General features: G+C 33.6%; 1 protein-coding gene across 1 annotated transcript in view; it reads right to left on the bottom strand.

Moving 5' to 3' along the window:
• Window positions 1–20,755, bottom strand: part of ADAMTS19 (ADAM metallopeptidase with thrombospondin type 1 motif 19) — a 252,046-nt gene that overhangs the window by 151,359 nt on the left and 79,932 nt on the right. The gene's annotated exons all lie outside the window — the stretch shown is intronic.

A 20,755-nucleotide genomic window follows, 5' to 3' on the forward strand; every position in this document is an offset into this window, starting at 1 on the left:
GACAGACATATATTAAGTAAGATCCTTGATCACAAAGAGATTAGAATCCAACTGGGGAGACAGAATGAATGAAATGCAAGTTATAAGAAAGGTATACTGAAATATGATGCATGGTAAGCTGAGAAACAACCTAGGAAATCTAAAAGAATTTATTTAGAGTTCTCAAGAATGGGTTAAATGTGGAAAAGGAATAAAGGAAGAAATGAACAACAAGGAAATAGCTCTCCACTTGGAATTTCTAAAACAATATATGTGAACACAGAAACTCACTAAAATCTGCAAAAAATATTGGTCCTAAGCAAGGCTTCATTTATAAGAGTATGTTAATGTCAATTAAAAGAGGTATAAAATTGGGGAGATGGATATTTTTAAAAGGCTCCTCAAGTTCATGGAAGGAGTAGAAAAAGGGATTGGCAGGTGAAGTCTGGGATAGATTTCAGTATGTACTCCCCTGTAGGCCCTATAGATTAGATACCTTTAGAAAGGGCACAACATGCAGAAATCTTTTGTGGAAATACACAGTTGTAATGCTAAAATCAAATATAATGATCACATAAAATTTCTTACTCTTCTTTGTATTGTTCCAACCTTAATTTTTAAATTCATATACAGTAATATTTTCTTTTTATTGTACTGTCCTATGTGTTTTAACACTTCTATTGATTTGTGCAATGACCACAATAATCAGAGGACAGAACATTTCAATCAAACCCCAAAACTTCTTTGTGCTATTCCTGTAAACTTACAGCTTCCCCTTTCCCTCATCAATAGTAATCACTGATCTGTTCATTATGTTTGTTTTTTAGAAAATGACACATAAATATAATTGTACAGTAAGTAACCTTTGAGACTATCTTCTTTCACTCAGCATAATGCTTTGGTATTCTTCCAAGCAGTTAGATGGATCACTAATTCATTTCTTTTCATTGCTGAATAGCATTTCCTTGCACGGATGTACCACAGATTGTTTATCCATTCACCTGGTTAAAGAACATTTGGACTATTCCTAAATTTTGGCAATTATGAATATATCAGATATAAACACTTGTGATCAAGCTTTGGGTGAATGCAAGTTTTCATTTTTTTGAAGTAAATGCTCAAAATTTACTTCAAATTTTGGAGTAATTTGAAGTAAATTTTCAAATTTGAATGGGATTCAAATGAGTGGGATTTCTAGATCAAATGGTAAGTGCATTTTTACCTTTTGGATAAATTGCCAAACCATTTTCTAAAGTAGTTGTGAAGTTTTCCGTTCCCAGTAACAATGTATAAGAGTTGAGTTGTTTGATTTCTTAATGTTGAGTAATTTATACATTCTGTATACAACTCCTAGTATCTGGATATGCAACTTGCAAATCTTTTCTCCCTGGCTATTACTTGTATTTTAATCCCTTAAGAGAACAAAGTACTTTTGTTGTTTTTAAATATTGTTGAAATCCAGTTTATCATTTTTCCTTTCATGGACCAAGCTTTTGGTGTCATATGAAATAACTCTTTGCCTAATCCAAGGTCATCAAGATTTTCTCTTATCTTTTCTACCAAGTTTTTATAGTTTTGCACTTTACATTTGGATTAATAGTCTATTTTGTATTAACTTTGTATAATGGTCATTCTTATGCATACTGATATTCAATTTTTTAAGCGTCATTTTTTGAAAACATAAATCTTTTTTCATTGGATAGCCTTTTTGTAGAAAATCAATTGGCCCTATTTGTGTGGATCTATTTCTGGAATCTCTATGTTGGTCCATTGATTTATGTATGTTTTCTTTCACTGACAGCACACTGTCTTGATTACTAAAGCCTTGTTTTATAAATGATATAATGAGTAGTATTTCTCTGAAATGATTTTGCTTTCAAAATTCTTTTGATCATTCAGTTGCAAATAAATTTTAGAAACATCTTGTCTATATCTACAAAAAAGCACTTAAATTTTTATTTGCATTATGTTAAATGTATAGATCAGCCGGAGAAGTGGTACATCCATACTATGCTGTCTTCTACTCCATAAACATGGTATTTCTCTGCATTTATTCAGATATTTTCTTGCTCTTACCAGCATTTTGTAGATCCTACTATACAGATTTTGTACCTGTTCGGTTAAATTTATACCTACGTATTTCATTTTTTCATTTTGGAGCTCTGATTACACACACACACACATATACTCACACAGAAACACATATATATCATATCCTAATGTTTATACATATACATATATCTACACACACACACATAAACACCCATATATGTGAACACATATACAGGTACATATTTAAAATTTTGGTTTCTGACTATCCAATTATAGTACATAAAAATACATTAGATTTTTCTGGGTTAATCTTATATTCTTTGATTCTGCTAACCTCATTTATTAGTTTTAGGAGTTTTTTCATACATGCCTTGAAATTTTCTGTGTAAACAATAATGTTTTCTGCAGAGACAGTTTTATTTCTTCCTTCATATTTGTTATGCCTTTCATTTATTTTTCTTACCTAATTGCATATCTGGGATTTTTTTTTTTCATAAGAGGGATGGAATGGACAACCTTGCCTTATTTCAGTCTGAGTCAGAAAGCGTTCATTCTTTCACCATTACCTGTTACATTAACTGCCTTTTTTCTCTTCAGTAGATGCTCATTATCAGGTTAAAGTAGTTTCCACCTATTCACAGGTTTCTGGGAGTTTTTATCATGAATAGATGGTGAATTTTGTCATAAGCTTTTTCTGCATCAGTTGATATGATCACATGCGTTTTCTTTAGGCTTTTAATGTATTTGATTGCATGGATTGATTTTCAAATATTGAACCAGCCTTTATTTCCTTAGATAAACCACTTGATTCTCTTCTGTTATTCATGTATTTCTGGATTCAATTTGCTAATACTTGTTTTCATGTTCATGAGAAACATCGGTGTATACGTTTTTTATTTTATTTTTTTTCTTGTACTCCTTAGTTTGGTTTTTAGTATCAGGGTAAATCTAAGTATCCTTGACATTTGTTTTTTGAAAGAGATAATGTAAAATTTATATTATTTCTTCTTTAATTAGCCAATGAAACTTCTTTAACTTAATTTATTCTTTAATTTACTAATGAAACATCCTGGTGCTGGAGATTTTATTTTTGGGTGATTTCAAAATAAAAACTCAGATTCTTTAATAAGACTACTCAGATTATCCATTTTATTTTGGGTAAGTTTTGTTTGAGGTTCTCAATGAACTGATCCATTTAATCTAAATTGTCAAACTGATGCTCACAGAGCTATTTTTATTATTCCCTAATGATTATTTTAATGTCTGTGGAGTCTATAATGATATCTTCCCTTTCCCAGCTGGTATCAGTAAACTGTTTCTACTTTCTAGTATTCTTTGTTATACTTGCTAGAGGTTTGAAATTTTACTCACAATTCCACACACAAAAAAATTGTTTCCACTGATTTTCACTACTGCTATTCCATTTTGATTTCCCAGGAGCATAAATCAATAGGAGCATAAATCAACAGAATAACTGATTTAGGAGAATTCTTTAGGGTAATCAATAGGAGAATTATCTGAAACAATAGGGGAATTCTCCTATTGATTTCTGCTCCTATTTTTACTACTTCTTTCTTTCTGGTTGATATGAGTGTGTTTTGTTGTGCTTGTCCTACCTTTTCAGCTAGTTTAGGTAGACTTTTAGATTATTGATTTGAGATCTTTCCTTTTTTATAATAAGAACATTTACTCCTATACATTCCTCTCTAAGCATGGCTTTTTCTGCATCCTCCAATTTGTATGTTGTCTTTTCATGTTTGTTCAGTTCAAAATACTTAGTAATTTCCCTTGAAATTTTTCATTCAACCCATAAATTATTGAGAATGTTATTTTCCAAACATTTAGAGAACATTTTCCTGCTATCTTTTTGTAATTAATTTGAAGTCTAATTCCATTTTGCCCAGGAACATACTTTGTTTGATTCCAATTCCTTTGAATTTGTAAAGGTTTGCTTTACGAGCTAGAAAATGTTCCTTCCCCCTTGGAAAAATTTCCATGTCATTTGAAAGGCATGCATATTTTGCTATGGTTGGGCGGAGCAGTGTGTAAAGGTTAGCTAGTGGTGGTTTTCAATTTTTCTATATCACTGTTAAGTTCCTGTTTACTGGTTTTATCAATTACTCAGAGGAGTGTTGACATTTTAAGTATAGTTGTGCATTTGTCCATTTTTCCTGTTAGTTTGTCAGTTTTTGCTTAATGAGTTTTAAAGCTCTATCGTTAAGTGCTAAAACATTTAAACTACTATATCTTTTTGGTTAATTGATTGCTTAATATTTTGTAATGTCCCTCTTAATTCTTGGTAATTTTCTTTGTTCTGAACTCTACATCTTCTGATATAAATAGTTATTTGAGGGTTTTTTGTTTTGTTTTTTGTTTTTTACTTTTTACTACTTTTTCTACAGTATATCACTTTCATCCTTTTACTCTCAACCTATGTGTTACAGTTGAAGTGAGTTTCTTTCAGATAGCAAAGGTAGGGTCTTTAAATTTTTAATCCATTCTGACGGCATATTGAAACTATTTACATTTAATGTAATTATTGAAATGTGAAAATTTGGGCCTAACATTTTATTATTATTTTTTTGTCGATGTTGTTTTTACTGTTATCCTTTCCTGACTTTTGTTTTTTGAATTATTTTAATATTAAATTATTTATTTAATTATTTACTTATTTAAGAGACAAGGTCTTTCTCTGTCACCCAGGCTGGAGTACAGTGGTGTCATCACAACTTATTGTAACCTCAAACTCCTGGGTTCAATTGATCCTTCCACCTCAGCCTGCTGGGTAGCTGAGACTGCCAAAACACAATACCATGCCTGGCTAATTCTTAAACTTTTTTGTGGAAACGAGGTCTCACTATGTTACCCAGGCTGGTCTCAAACTCCTGGCCTCAAGTGATCCTCTAGCCTCAGCCTCCCAAAATGCTGGGCTTACAGGCATGAGTGTATTTATACACCATGTATACACCGGTATATTTATTGTGTTTTTAATTTCATCCTTCTGTATATATTTTTAGTGGTTTCTTCCTATAGGTTTTACATTACACAATATTCACCCTTGAAAGTCTACTTAGAATCAGTATTTTACTGTTTCAAATGGAATATTGAAAGCTTAATTAACAACATGTAAGTCCCTTTATCCTCCCATGTATTACTGTTGTCTTAGGTATTAAATCTACTACTATATGGACTCCATCAGACAATGTTACAATCTTTGCTTTCAAATATCAAGCCTATTTAAAATATTCTGGGGTTGAGAGAAGTCTATTTTATTTATCCAGATATTTGTCATTTCTTTTACTTTCTGCATTCCTGATGTTCCAAGTTTCCTTTAAGTATCATTTCCCTTCTGTTAGAACTACTTCCTTTGGCAATTCTCTTAAAGCAGCAATTTTGGCTATGAATTCTCTTAGTTTTTCTTCACTTTTTAATGTCCTTATTTTACCTTCATGTCTGAAAAATATTCTTCAAAAATATAGAATTCTACACTGACAATCCTTTCTTTCATGGATTCTGGATTTCATGGTTTGTCATGATAAATCTGCTGGAATCACTGTTCCCCTATATAAGAGCTTGTTTTTTGGTGTCATTTTTGGTTTGTATTTAGCTTTCAGCAGTTTGATTATGATGTCTCCAGCTGTGCATTTCTCTGTGTATTCCTTGTTTGGAGTTGCTCAGATTCTTAAATCTGATGGTTTAAATTTTTTTCCAAATGTGAGAAGTCTTCAGTCATACATATTTTTTTCTTTTCCTGGAGCCCATGATAACTACTGTGCTATTTTTCACTGGTTCCTGAGGCTCTGTTGGTATTGTTTTCCCAATCTTTTTTTCTCTCCGTTTATCAGATTGGATAGTTTCTTCTGATTTGTCTTAAAGTTCACTGACTCTTTTCTCAATCAGCTCCATGCTGCTATTCAGTTTATCCAGAGAGATTTTGTTTCAATTATTATTTTCTTAATTATAAAAATTCAATTTGCTTTTTTCTTTCTATTTATTTACTAAGACTTTCTACCCTTCCATTCATTTAAAAAAAATGTTTGCCCTTACTTGTTAGAGCATCTTCATAATAAATGCTTTAGTCTAGCAAGATAGTTCTGAAATCTGTGCCACCTCAGAACTGGCATCTGGCGTGTGTCTTTTTCCATGCAAATTGAGATTTTCATATGTAAAATAATTTTGAATTATGTTCTAGACATTTTACCTATAACATTAGGAGACTTATTTAAATCTTATGAAGAATGCTAATTTTTTTTAGCATAAAATCAACCTAGTTTGGTTCAGGCTATAAGTTACAAACTTACAAGGCTTCTGTGTGTTTTGGTTAAATTGTCAATTTTCAAAGCCTTTGCATTGCTATTCAAATAGTTCTGTTCTCGAAGAACTTTTAGAGTCATATCCATACATACAAAGTTGGTAAACAGCTTTGAGGTCATTTTCCTAAGCCCTTCCCTCTCCATGCTCTTTTTCAGCACCTTCCACTTCCATGCAGTTCTCATTCCAGTCCTGCTTTCAGAAAGTTGGAGTTAGTTACCACTCTGCTGTGTACTTCTCATAATTTTGTCTGTTTCCACATACAAGCAGAGGGAATCAAGAGATGAGAAGCAATGGTGTTTACCCCATCCTGGGATTAAAGCTGTTCAGATCAGACAGGAAGATTTATCCAAATTTTTATGGCTCATATTCCTGCCACTGTTACTATCCCTGCTGCCACTATCATAGGATTGTAGAAGGCGGAAGATGGGGCAGAAGAGAATGTAGACATTAAAGGAGGGGTTTCTCCTACTTTCTCTGAGCATCAGGACCCCTTCCTGGGCCTTAATCCAGAACGGGAGGGCCTCTGCTAGTGTTTTCTCCCTGAAGGCCCTAATGACAACTTACAAGTGTCAGCTGTGTTGAATCCAAGATGGAGAATACAAAAAGAGAGAAAAAATATAAACTCACTGCTGGTTTGGTGGCACTTCAAATTCATATCTTCTTCCCAATCAGCCTGTTACTTTTACTTTTAAAAATCCTCAAATAGGTGTTCCATTCTCTCAAGTTTTATAGCTGCATTCAATGGGAGAGAGAAGGGTGGAGTGTGTTTACTCCAGTTTACCTGAAACTAGACAGAGATAGTTACTTCTCTGCAAAAAATAAAAATAATAAACCAAAACTAGCATCTTATAATTCAAAGAAAACTGCCTAGGGAATTCTGGTTTTTTTTTTTTTTTTTTTTTCTGTGATGCAAATCAAACATTTCCATTATCTCAGTATTCTTCAGAAGTACTTCCACTGTCCAGCTACTTAGAGGACAGGATTGGGAAGGACCTGGAAAATGCAGAGACAACTCTGGTATATCACTAGATAATTTACATATTAAAGTCCCAAAGCACTGCAATATTTGACAAAAGGATTTTCTTCTGTATGGGTTTATACAGTTTCTATATTTTGTCATGTAATAATTGATAATATTCTATATACCATAGTACAACTAACCTACTAGACATCTGCTTTAAAATAATATAGATTGTATTCATATTATTAGCATACTGATGATAAAACAAAAAGGAAAAAAACAGATTTGCCAATTTTCCCCAATACTGTTGCTAAAAAATGCTAAGAAAAATTTCTACTGAGTTCAGAATAAAGTTTTCTGATCAAACCAACATCATTAAAATTTGATGGCAGACCTTTTTTCCCCTCACATCCAGATTTGGAAGAAAATACTAACGCTTCTCTATGTTTAAGAGATATGTATTAATACATTTATTCTTGGAAGCTATGATAGTAAAAGAGAAAAAGTTGGCTCAGTATGAAAGGGAGACAAATAGGAAACTTTTTAGGTTATCTGGGCAACAATAATAAAAGGCTAGGAAAAAGGAAAACATTTAAAGAATATATAAATAGGATCATTTTAGGCACCATTCTATTTCTAGCGCCTAGCACCTAACACAAACTTGGACACAGAATAGGGGTTTCAAAATATTGGAGGAAATTGAATAAATGATAAGAAAGAGACAGAGAAGTGAAAAGAAGGCCATCTGAAATGCAAGAACCAATAAAAATTGAAGAAAATGGATACAATAGCACATTTCATATTATATTCAAAGTATATTTCCAGGCCTGTCAGATATGAGAATTTAGTACAAGATGAAGGTTATTACTCTCTACATATCAAATATATCTGAGACCTAGACCATCATAATGTGCCAATAGCCAATGCTTTGTGGCCATCTGGATTAAATGAAAACAAAGTTAAGAAAAATAGTATAGAATCAGCTTCTAATACATGTAGCAAATGCTCATAGGTTTATTCCTATTAAGTCTAATTATAATTATTGGGAGATTAAATAATGAAAAATCTAAATTATAGAAATAATTGTGATGGTTAATATTTCTGAAATAAGTAATTTTAAATTTATTATTAAAAATTCTGATTAGTGTGTTTAAAAATGTCTTAAACATGTTCATCAACAATAGAGTGACTATATGGCTAGTTTACCTAGGGCATCCCAACTTATGCTTTTGTCTAAGCATAATTATGTCTCTTTTAACTTTTAAAAGTTCCCTGGTATGAATTACAAATTGTATGTTTACTTTATCTATAAATAAACCTCACAGGCCTTTTTATTTCAAAACTAAAGTCATGCCCAGGCCCAATCGGACTCTATTAGGTTTTCTCAGTTTCTTCGCTGGAGACCCAGAGACTTGTATTTCCTCTATTCCAAGCTGGCGCCATCCAAATTACCTCCTTGAAGAACCAGTTTTCCCCACTCCATTTACTTTCTGTACCACAGTCAAGTGTTCAGAGTCATTTCACCTTAATATGCTTTTGTTCATCACTGATGAGACAAAGGAAATGAATATTAAATATGGAGAAATTGGAATGATTACAGAATTGTATGAAGTCCTTCCAAATCCTCTTAAAATCCTTTTGCTGTTTTAGTGTCTCATCAGATACGATAAATGAAAATCTTTCTTTGAATTTCTCCCCTTAACTTTTATTTCTTAACATTTTCTTCCTTCTTATTCTGTCCTCACCAAGGATCATGTATATACTTGCATCCAAGGTAGACTTGTTTTCTTCCCGTATATAAGCCCCCAATTAATATGAAATAATACGCATCCTTTAGTCAGAATGAGCTAGTTTTCTATTGTTTCATAGCAAATTATCACTAATGTAACAGCTTAAAGTAACACCTATTTATTATCCCACATTACTATAGGTCAGAAGTCTGGGTGGGCTTGACTGGGTTCTCTGCTTGGGGGTCTCACAAGGGCAAAGTCAAGATATCATTCAGGCTGTGCTCCTGTTTTAAGGTTTTGGAAAGTATCAGCTTATAAACTCATGCAGGTTGTTGGTACAATTCAGTGGCCTTGCTTCTGCTTTAAAAGTTTCACCTGGAACTCCATCTCTACTAAAAATACAAAAAATTAGCTGGGTATGGTGGCACCTGCCTGTAATCCCAACTACTGAGGAGGCTGAGGCAGGGGAATCGCTTGAACCCAGGAGGGGGAGGTTCCAGTGAGCTGAGATTGTGCCACTGCACTCCAGCCTGCGTGACAAAGTGAGACTTTGTCTAAAAAACAAAAACAAAAACAAAAACAAACAAACAAAAAAGTTCCACCTGGTTAGATCTCCATGTCTTAAGGTAAACTGAAAAACTAATTACCTCTGCAAAATTCCTTCACAGCAGTACTTAGATTAGCATTTGATTGAATAGCTAGGGGTCAGAAATCTTGGGATTACTAAGAATTCTGTCTACCACACTGAATATATTCTATTTGCATATCTGAAGCTTCCTGTGTTAATCACTGAGCAGTGCATTATAACATAAGATCTCTCATAAATGTGAGGACCTCTGAATATTCAAAAAATTTTCAAAAAATTGTTTTTATAAAATTTTACCCATTGAAGGTTGGCACAGGCTTCTAATATGCTTGCTAATTTCTTCTGCAAAAGTATATGTCCCATTAGACTGAGTGGGCAAAAATCTTATTGTCAACATTGAATCCATCAGAGAGCTTGACATTGGACTTTGAATATAGTAAATCCCTAATAAATGTATTGGAACTCCCATGAATACTTAATTACACTACTAATTCATTTAGAAACTAAGATTCATGTAGACAAAAGTTAACCTGTTCTTTGCGTAGTCCAAAGGCTTAAACATGTCAAAATATTGCATATTGAACTAATAAGTCTTTTCAGTACAAACAGTATAGTTCTATCATAAAAGATATTAAAGTAAAAAGATGACCTCAATGATTGCCTTAAGTATTTTAAGTCCCTGAGATTCTCTATGGTTGAGGTGCCATAATGCAAAAGAAAATGCCAAATTGCTGTTTAACAAAAATTAAGCTGCTTAAAAATGAGCTTAACCTCTTCTCACCCAGCAAAAGTGACTACTTCTGCTGCAATGTGGTGTGAAGAATGTACTGTGTTTGGAAAGGGAAGTGTCTGGAGATTCTCACAGTACAGTGTTGACAGAAAGGGCTATTTAAATATGTTTTAGTGTATGGATATGCTTCTTTTTGGCAGCTGCTTCCTGGGTGGTCTGTATACCTGACAATATGTCAAGTACATAAAATCACAATATTCAGAAGCATAGAGAAGAATAACCTGGATCATTCCAACCTGCTCAAAGACAGAAGAAAAAAAGTTAGGATGTTGAAGCAACTAAGTTTCCATAGAATGCCTGGGGGAGTCAGATTATCACAGAGCTGGGAACTTGGTGGTAGAGGATACACAGCCTCTCTTATCCACAAGTATTGGAGGAATATTCATAGCAGGAAACTCAATCAATCAGCATTTATCTTTCCCAGCTTTAAGTATTTTCCAATTTTCTATACATTAAAGTCCTTAAAAAGTATCATGAAACGTGTGTACACACACACACACACACACACACACACACACACACACGTAAACACTGACTATCCCCATTGATTATCAATCGTTCTCAGCTCATGGCAGAATTGCTCAAAGAGGGTTATGCAGAAACCTGGGATTCCATAAGACCTTTTGAGTGGGTCCTCTAAGACCTTTTCAAGAGGTATATGCAAAGTTAAAACTGTGTTGACATTTGTAGTGATGGTGCCAAAGTAATGGTAGGTAAAATTGCCTAGTCAAGGCAGTGGCACCAACTTCACTGTCAGTCATTTTATTCACTGCCACTTACTCCTCGGAGGGGTACCATGACAATTTCACTTCAAAATTTCCAGATGTAGCAGTAACATTTATTCATTTTATCAAATCTGAACACTTGAGTATATACATTTTAAAAATATTTTTGTGTAACAAAAAAAGAAGTATGGATAAAGCATTTCTGTTGCAGGCTAAAATATGGTGTCTCAGTTAAAAGGATTGTGAAATCGCTTCAGTTATGAGCTGAGCTGGCTGTGCTTTTCATGAAGCATCATTTTTTCATTGAAAGAACAAGTGACAAACAGTATTCAGACTTGGAAATCTGAGCAATACTTGCCTAAAAATGAACAAAGTGAACTTGTCACTCTATGAAAACCAACTTATGATATGACTATTTTTTTTTGCCAATAATAAAATTCAAGTTTTCAAGTGAAAAATTAGAGTATTGGAAAACTTTCATCTGTCACCATGAGCTTGACAGCTTCTCAAAACTTAAAGACTTTTCTGATAATACAGGTGGTGATATTAACAGATAGATAAGATTAGATTAGATAGATAGATATACAGATAGATAGGTAGATAGATAGTAGGGTGAAATGTGTCAACATTTAGAATATCTGCCTAATTCAGTGAACTAATATATTCCAATCAATAGATAATTGATACTAAAAAGCCATGCAGGGTTAAAACATCCATTTAAATTAAGATATACCAATAGATATTAATATACTAAAGTGTGAAAGTTCATTCTGTGCTTTCAGATTCTACATTGTCCCATTCCACAAACTTTTAAAACACTATGGCATGGGTTTTAGAAAATGCACAATAATCTGAAAATAGTCCTCCATTTTTCAACTACATTCTGGGTAAGGCCACATTTTCCTCATACAGGTCAACCATAATAACATACAGAAACACCTTATGCAGAAGCAGATATGAGATATGAGATTCAGCTGTCTTCTAGAACCCAAACAAAGAGACTCTCAAAAATATAAAACAAAGCCATGTCTTCTCACTATTTTTATTGTTCTATATAATATAGCTAATTTTTGTAAAAATTATGAATGCATGTCCTTTATGCTAACATTTGATGAGTTTATTAATTTTAAATGAATCAAAATGATTCTAGAATTTATTTTAATTTCTAACACAACAATAATTGATAAATGTAACCTACATAAAAATCTATTTGGGATCTTAAATAATTCAAGAATGTAAAGGAGTACAAAGACCAAAAAGTTTAATAATTACTACCTTGTAGCATACAATCTGAACATCTCTAAAACAGTTTCTAAAACTTTTTTTTTTTTTTTTTGAGACATAGTCTCGCTCTGTCACCTATGCTGGAGTGCAGTGGCACAATCTCGGCTCACTGCAAGCTCTGCCTCCTGGGTTCGTACCATTCTCCTGCCTCAGCCTCCCGAGTAACTGGGACTATAGGTGCCCACCACCACGCCTGGCTAAATTTTTTTGTATTTTTCGTAGAGACGGGGTTTCACTGTGTTAGCCAGGATGGTCTCAATCTCCTGACCTCGTGATCCACCCGCCTTGGCCTCCCAAAGTGTCTAAGACTATTTTTTTTTTTTTAAAAAACTTGTGGTGACATCTTAACTATAAAACCAATTATCCAAGTTAGTGTCACAACACATGTGATTGTTGAGCAAATTGGATTGTGTGACTGTTGCTGCAAGATGTATAAACATATGTATAAACATATGTATGTATAAAAATACATACATAAAGTACAGTAGTACTTTAAAAGTTTTTCTTGAAATTCCACTTCCAGCAGTGAGAAAAGTCTGGTTGCAAATCACCTGAACATATAAATGATGGAGTAAAAATAACAAAAATCATCTTAAATGCATAGCTGAGTTCACTCTTAAGGGAAATCCTTCCATGGGCTGAAGGAAAAGCAGGGAAGAGTTCTGAGCTGGCACTGATGTGCTGATTGCCTATAGGCATTTGCCAGTCTCAGATCCAAAGTGTTCAGCCTTAGCCATTGCACTGGAACAAAGATAATGCCTGTTCAAGGTAAGATCTCCAAACTGAAACTTCTAATTGAAGTGAGTGGGAGAAGATACCATCTTTCCCCACCCTCCCACACAAATAACTAAACTCAACGAAATGATAAGAAAAACAATCTGCTCCCTAAAAAAAAAGTTACAGCATGAAAACCTGTCTACTTTTTAGCCTAGACTCTGTATTTTGTTTTGTTTTGTTTTTGTAGGACAGATGGCATTAAAATAAGTTAGACTGATAGCTAAATCCTCAAGAGCAACAATGGATGCCAAAGGACAGGTCAACTAAATCTTCAAAATGTGCTGAAAAAACAAAAATACCAAATAGGTATCCAGAATCCTGGGATTTTACACTCACTTAAAATATCTTTCAAGAATCAAAGTAAAATTAAGACATTTTCATACTAACAAAAACTTAAGTGTGTGTCACCAGTAGACTTTTACTAGTGGAAATTCTAATAAATATTGCTTCAATAGGAGGAAAGTAAGATTAGGAGAGAGAACTGGTTTGTAAGAAAGAACGAAGAACTAATAAAAGCTAATAAAATAATAAATATGTGAATAAATCTAATTGAGCATTGACTGTAGAAAACCATAACATCTTGTGTGTTTTAAAAATCAAATAAGTTGTTTAAAAAAATGGTAACAGCCTACAATAAGGACAGGGAATACAGAATGTTTCAAGGGCTTTATATTCCTGAGAGAAAAGAAAAGATAAACTTTGGACTTGGATATATGTTTGCATTTCTATCGTAAACATGTCTTTAATGCACATAGGATTCTCTAAGGCGTATTTGTAAGAATTTAATTAATGATGTCAAGTTGTACAAATGCCAGTTTTACTAAATACTGCCCAAAGTTCTCTAAAGTGATTATATCAATTTAAATTCACTCCTGAAGCACATTGTTTCCATAGATTCACATACTTGCCATCACTTTATAATGTAGGATTTTAATTTCATCAATCCCACTGGTAGAAATCTGCTTGTGATCTGAATGTTCATTTCCTTTACTACTAATGAAGTTGGGCATCTTACCATTTTATGTTTTTAAATTCACCCTTGATGTATTATCTTCCAAAAATGGTCTTTAGAGTCTTTTGCCCTATTTGGCACGTCTACTTCCTTGTTTGTTTCTTACTTACTGATTTAGAAAATTTGCTTTTATACTCTGGGTTCTAATACTTTGTTGGTTACACGTATTGGAAATACTATTAATATACATCAATAGGCCGGGGGCGGTGGCTCAAGCCTGTAATCCCAAGCACTTTGGGAGGCCGAGATGGACGGATCACGAGGTCAGGAGATTGGGACCATCCTGGCTAACACGGTGAAACCCCGTCTCTACTAAAAAATACAAAAAACTAGCCGGGTGAGGTGGCGGGCGCCTGTAGTCCCAGCTACTCGGGAGGCTGAGGCAGGAGAATGGCGTGAACCCGGGAGGCGGAGGTTGCAGTGAGCTGAGATCCGGCCACTGCACTCCAGCCTGGGCGACAGAGCCAGACTCCGTCCGTCTCAAAAAAAAAAAAAAAAACATCAATAATTCTAAGATTCACCTTATTTCACATTGTAATGTCTTGAAATCAATAATTCTTAGAATTAAAATTGATCATTGTCTTATTTATTTAGTGATACATAAATTAAGGGTATGTGTTGAAATCAAAGAAAATTGAAAATACTTTAAAATCCAGGAAATATTGTATCCTCTCCCAGATAGAAGCTTGCTTTTGTTCACTTTCATTACTGTCTTTTAATATACATAAATTTTAAATATTAATATAGTTCCTGTATGATTAACATTTTTGTGTACTCTTTAAGAAATCTGTCTCTTCTTCAAAAATAGACTCCTGTTTTTACAAATTTAAACCACACAGAATTAACCTCAATTTTTTTCATGTGAAAACCATCTTAACATCACATATTGAACTATGCCTTACCCAGTGATCTGCAGTACACATCAATTTCCAAATATGGGCAACTGCGTTTTCATATTTACTGTGTACTATATCTTGGTATCTGATAGCGCAGGTTTCCCTCCTTCCTATATTATTTCTTCACCAATATCTTGGCAATTTTCAGACCTATGTCCTTCTATACATTTAGAATCATCCTGTCTAGTTCCTTCAAAACTCTTGTTAGAATTTTAATGGAATGCATTGTATTAATAGATCAGTTTGAGGGAAATGAACATTTGTATCATATTTAGTCTTATGAGTAGAGCGTATCTCTTCATCAAGTTGGGTCTTCTTTATTGAATTGTAATATAGTCTATAATATTCTCCATATGTTTTACATACTTGTCATTAGATATATTTCAATATATTTCATATTTTACATAAAATAAACAGAAGTTTTAATTTTTTACTGCCTATGACTAAAACAAAATGCAATTTATTACTGCATATTGATTTGATATCTAACTACCAATTAAAGTCTCCTACTATTTCTCATAATTTAATTCCATAATCTGTTTTATTCTTTATGTAGATAATAGTATTATCTAGTTTATTATAATGCCTAAAATTTTCAGTGCATTGGTGAATAGAAGTGGTGGTAGCGGAGTTGTTTCCTTGTTTCTGATTCTAAAAGGAATGCTTTTAATGCTCCACTGTTTAAAAGGAAAGATATTTACAAGTTGTTTTGTAAGTGATTTCTACTGGTTAATAAAGTTCCTACTTTTCCCTACTTTGCCAAGAGTTTTTATCATGAATGTGTTTTGAATCGTATGAAAGGCATTTTCTTTATCCAAACAAGATGATCATATGGTTTTTATCTTTAATTGGAATACGTAGTTACATTTTAAGATGTTCTAATGCTAAACTACCCTTGCATTTCTGGAATAAATCTGCAATAAAATAACCATACTTGGTTATTTAAAAAATGCATTCATTGTAAGATAATATCTGCTAATATTTGATTTTGACTTTCTTCATTTCTTTCCTAATAAAGAAGGGCTTATCATTTTTCTGTTTTACCCTATCCTCTTAGGATTTAGTAAGACATTTACATAGTTTTAATCTCTCCATTTTCTATTTTCTAAAATAGTTTGTATAACATTGAAATGATCTATCTTTGGAACATAGAAATCATCTACAAAATCATCAGAGCCTGGTATTTTCATAGGTATATTTTATTTTATTTTTATTTTATTATAAGTTTTTTTGAGACAGGGCCTCACTCTTGCCCAGGCTGGAGTGCAATGGTGCCATCTCACCTCATTGTAACCTCCACCTCTGGATTCAAGCAATTCTTCTGCCTCAGCCTCCAAAGTAGCTGGGATTACAAGTGCATGCCACCATGCCCAGCTATTTTTTTTTTTTTTTTTTTTGTATTTGTAGTAGGGATGGGGATTCACCATGTTGCCCAGGCTTGTTTCGAACTCCTGGCCTCAAGCAACCTGCCCGCCTCAGCCTCCCAAAGAGCTGGGATTACAGGCAGGAGCCACTGTGCTCAGCCGTGGGTAGATTTTAAAGAACCAATTCAATTTATTTCATTGTTAAAAGATGACATAGACTATTTTTTTTGTTGTTGTTGTTTTGGCTAATCCCTCAGCTAGAAATGGTTAACTATAATTAATCATGTTTGTTAACAGAACCTGAGTTTGTTACTCCTTATAAATATTTATATATCATGGTACCAATTACTACTTTTTATCTAATCTCTTTACCAGTTCTCAAAACTAACCATAGAAACAGAATTGTTGATACCACAGTTTAAAGACTTGAAATCATTACGTTTCTTTATTCTTTCTCTGAATGATTGAGGCAATATTACTTAGAAAGTGTACTGGTTTTCCATGGCTGCCTGTAAAAATTATTGCAAATTCAGTGGTTTAAGGTATCCAAATTTATTCTCTTGTAGTTTTCTAGGTTAGAAGTTTGACACAGACCTCACTGGCTAAAATCAAGTGTTGAAAAGGCTGTTTGTGTTCACTTCTGTAGGCTCCAGGGAAGATTCTGTTTCCTTGTTTTTGCATGTTCTAGAAGCTGCTCACATTTCTTCACTAGTAACCTCATTCTTCAAACCATCCATGATGAGCTGAATCCTTTTCATATCGCATCTGTCTTTCTTTAATAATCATGTCTCCCTCTGACTCAGAACTTTTCTGCCTCACTCTCCCACTTTTAAGAACTCTTGTGACAACATTGGGCCTACCATGATAATACGGGATAACCTCCCTATTTCAAGGTCAGTTGGTTGGCAGCCTTAATTCCATCTACTACCTTAATTCCTTATTGCTTTGTAACCTCACGTATTCATAAATTCCAGGGACTGGGGCAAATACGCTCTTAAGGACTATTATTCTACCTACCACAAAAATTAAGGCAACTTCATAAGCAAGAGCAGCAAAGAGAGAGGATGTGATAGAAACTGGTGCAGATGAAATGCCAATTAACTAGCTGCTTTGCAACTGTCACAGTTTCACAACATTCTGTGAGACAGAAGATGCAGCCTCTATTTTAGAGGTGAGGAATCCAAGCTTTTGAGGTGTTAGTGTGCCCACATTCACATAGTTAATAAGTAGCATAGCCCTGATTTAAATCTAGGTATCTGACTTCAAAATCTATGATCCGTTTGTTTTTCAGGGCTTTCTTCATCTGTAAAATAATAATGATAAGAAAACTAGAGAGTTCAGATTTTGATGGAATTAAATGAGACAATGTCCATGAAAATACTGTTTGCATTACAATGCAAAGCATAAATCTTAGCATTGCTTTGAAAATACAAGCATTCCTCTCCATTTATAACTTACATTAATAATATAAATTCAAATCCTCTAAGTGCTGTTCTTTCCTCTTACTATACCTAGGAGAGTAGGGAGAAGCATCTTAAAGTTATCATTCAACCCTACATGATCCAAACTAATAAATACTAAATCTACTTCTTTCCTTTCTCTTTCTTCTCTCCATATTTTCATTATAGTATTAAAAGTAAAATGGCTGACTTCACATTGGTTATAGATAAAAGAAGTATACAATGACTTAAAAGCAGCTATCAAAAAATATATCCCTTTGGATTATATGAAGAGATTTTAAAATGTGTATGCATAAACCTTTTATTGATGTTAACCCTAAATCACTTCAGCTTTGTTTTACTAGCGATTGATAGCTATTAAGATGATTGATAAGCTATATACACGCTCATTTAATTTTTTAAGAAGTCACAGAACAGATTACTAGCATTTTCTCTTAATAACAATAGAGGTTATTAATATTGCCCCATATTTTTCTTGCCCTGTAAATGAAAATATGAACATCAGGGAATATTTTTATGCCTTAGACTACAAGGAACATAAAAGTCTTAAACTGGCTTAGTAATAAGGATATACTGACTCACATATTCAGAAACGCAAACATTAGACTGGGCTCCAGGATTGGAGGATTCGACAATGTTATCCAAGAGAAAGGTACTTTCCGTCTCTTCATTCTGCAGTATATGATGTCAGATTCATCACAAGGATGGTTTCCTTCCTGATTACAGTGATAAGGGTTGCATCCTTCCTTATTTATATCCAGTGGAGGCATAAATGAGCAAGCTCTAACCATCAAAAATGCTACCTTTTTCAGCTTCATGAGGCAAATATAGGGAACAGATCATATGTCTCCACTTGGTCAATGGCATGGGCTGACTGGCTTAGGCCTGTGGTCCTGAAACAATCCCCATGATAGGCCCAGACAAATCATGACCCAACCCCCTAGGGCTATCCTTTCCTAACATAGCATTGCAGCTACACAGTGGTAGATGCATGGTTGATGAGGTGGCAACCACAGTGTCTATGTCTCACAAATGTCTTTATAAATCTTATTACTATACAGTTGTCCCTTTGTATCCATGGGGGATTGGTTCCAAGACATTGCAGATAACAAAATCCATGAATGCTCAATTCCTTTTATATGACGGGGTGGTATTTGATTATAACCTATATACATCCTCTCCTATACTCTGAATCATCTCTAGATTACCTTTAATACCTAATATAATACTTAGCACTTATAAGGTAAGCACTATGTAAATAGTGGTTATACTACATTATTTTTAATTTGTATTTTTGTTATTGCTGCATTTTACTTCATATTTTTATTTAGACAAAATATTTTTGCACCACAAGTGGTTGAATCCATGGAGATGGAATCCATGATACAGAAGGACTCTCTATGTATATGGAGTATACATACACTATCTGTATATGACTCTGTACATAGGCATCGGTAGTGTGGCAAGAAGGTTTTCGTGGGGTTTGGGTAAAACAGATTACTTTGACTTGGTTGCTATAAGTTTTCATTTTATCTGTCTTGAAGAAATATTTCAGATTTTCACTCTGCTCAAGACTACATAGGGAAAGATCCCATCTATATTTGGGCTAAAGGAAAAATATCTGCCATAAGATATGGAAGGGATAATTAGGCTTTAGTGATGCCAGAGGTGCCGATGACAACCTAAGGAATCAGCAAAACAGAATTCAGAAAGGGCACTGGAATTTTCACACCCTGTGCTATACTATTTAAAACTGATTTTTTTGAAGATCTTAATGAACAGCACAAATAGAGCCAAAGACTCAATAAATTGCTTTCCTGCCAAATCTTACATACTCTGATTATCAGAACACACTGAGGTACTCAATTATGCAAATGTGTTTTAAATTAGAAAATAAAATTTACATATACCATATCACAAATACACACACAATTTTGAATTAGCAGATTTAGCAAGATGTGAAATTCTGTTGTTATCGAAACAGAAATTGGTTCTTATTAGTAGCTGCTTACAGGCTATAAAGAGTCAATTCGTGTGTATAGCTATGGAAGATGTCGCCTGAGTTGCTGATTTCTCACATGTACTCGAGCAAGGCAAGATGTGAGCTGTCCCTATTAAAGAAGGCTTTAATAATAATAAATGGGGGCAACATTGCTGCTTGCATGAAAGAAAAGGTTATTATTTTGAGACAAGTTTTACTGGTAATCAAAAGCTTCCATGGTTAGGGCAACAAAAACTAGATATCAAGTTTTAATTTCTGGAGATTCAGACAGGAAAAGAAGAAAACTGGAGGGGAAGCAGGCAAGAGAGTCAACAGTAGGAAGATGGTCCCTACATCAATTCCGCTTTTCCTTAGGTGCCCAGCTCTTTTTATGCCAACAGTTCCTTCTGAACCAAATATTCCCTTGATTCCATCATCATCCAGTTTATATTATTATAACTACTTTCCATCGTAAGTTTTATGAATAATACATGTCAAAAATCCTTATATTATCCAAGATGTTAAACATATGAGGAGGTTGATGAAAAATTAGGTTAATGGAACTGGTTAGAATTATCTTTTAAAATACTAATACCCCTATGTTCTGTTTCTGCCCCCTTTTATTTATTGTTTATTATTGTTCACTTTATAAAAAACAAATGACACAACAAAATGGTCAAGTTGAAATACTGCTCATCTTATAGAAATGAACCCTACATGATATGCCAAAATTAGATCACAACTCTTAAATGTACCTTACCAATAATATATTGTCACACATAGCTACATAACTTAAAGATAGATAGATAGATAGATAGATAGATAGATAGATAGATAGATAGAT

This window comes from Piliocolobus tephrosceles, chromosome 4 (assembly GCF_002776525.5).
Source record: "Piliocolobus tephrosceles isolate RC106 chromosome 4, ASM277652v3, whole genome shotgun sequence".
Classification (NCBI taxonomy): Eukaryota; Metazoa; Chordata; class Mammalia; order Primates; family Cercopithecidae; genus Piliocolobus; species Piliocolobus tephrosceles.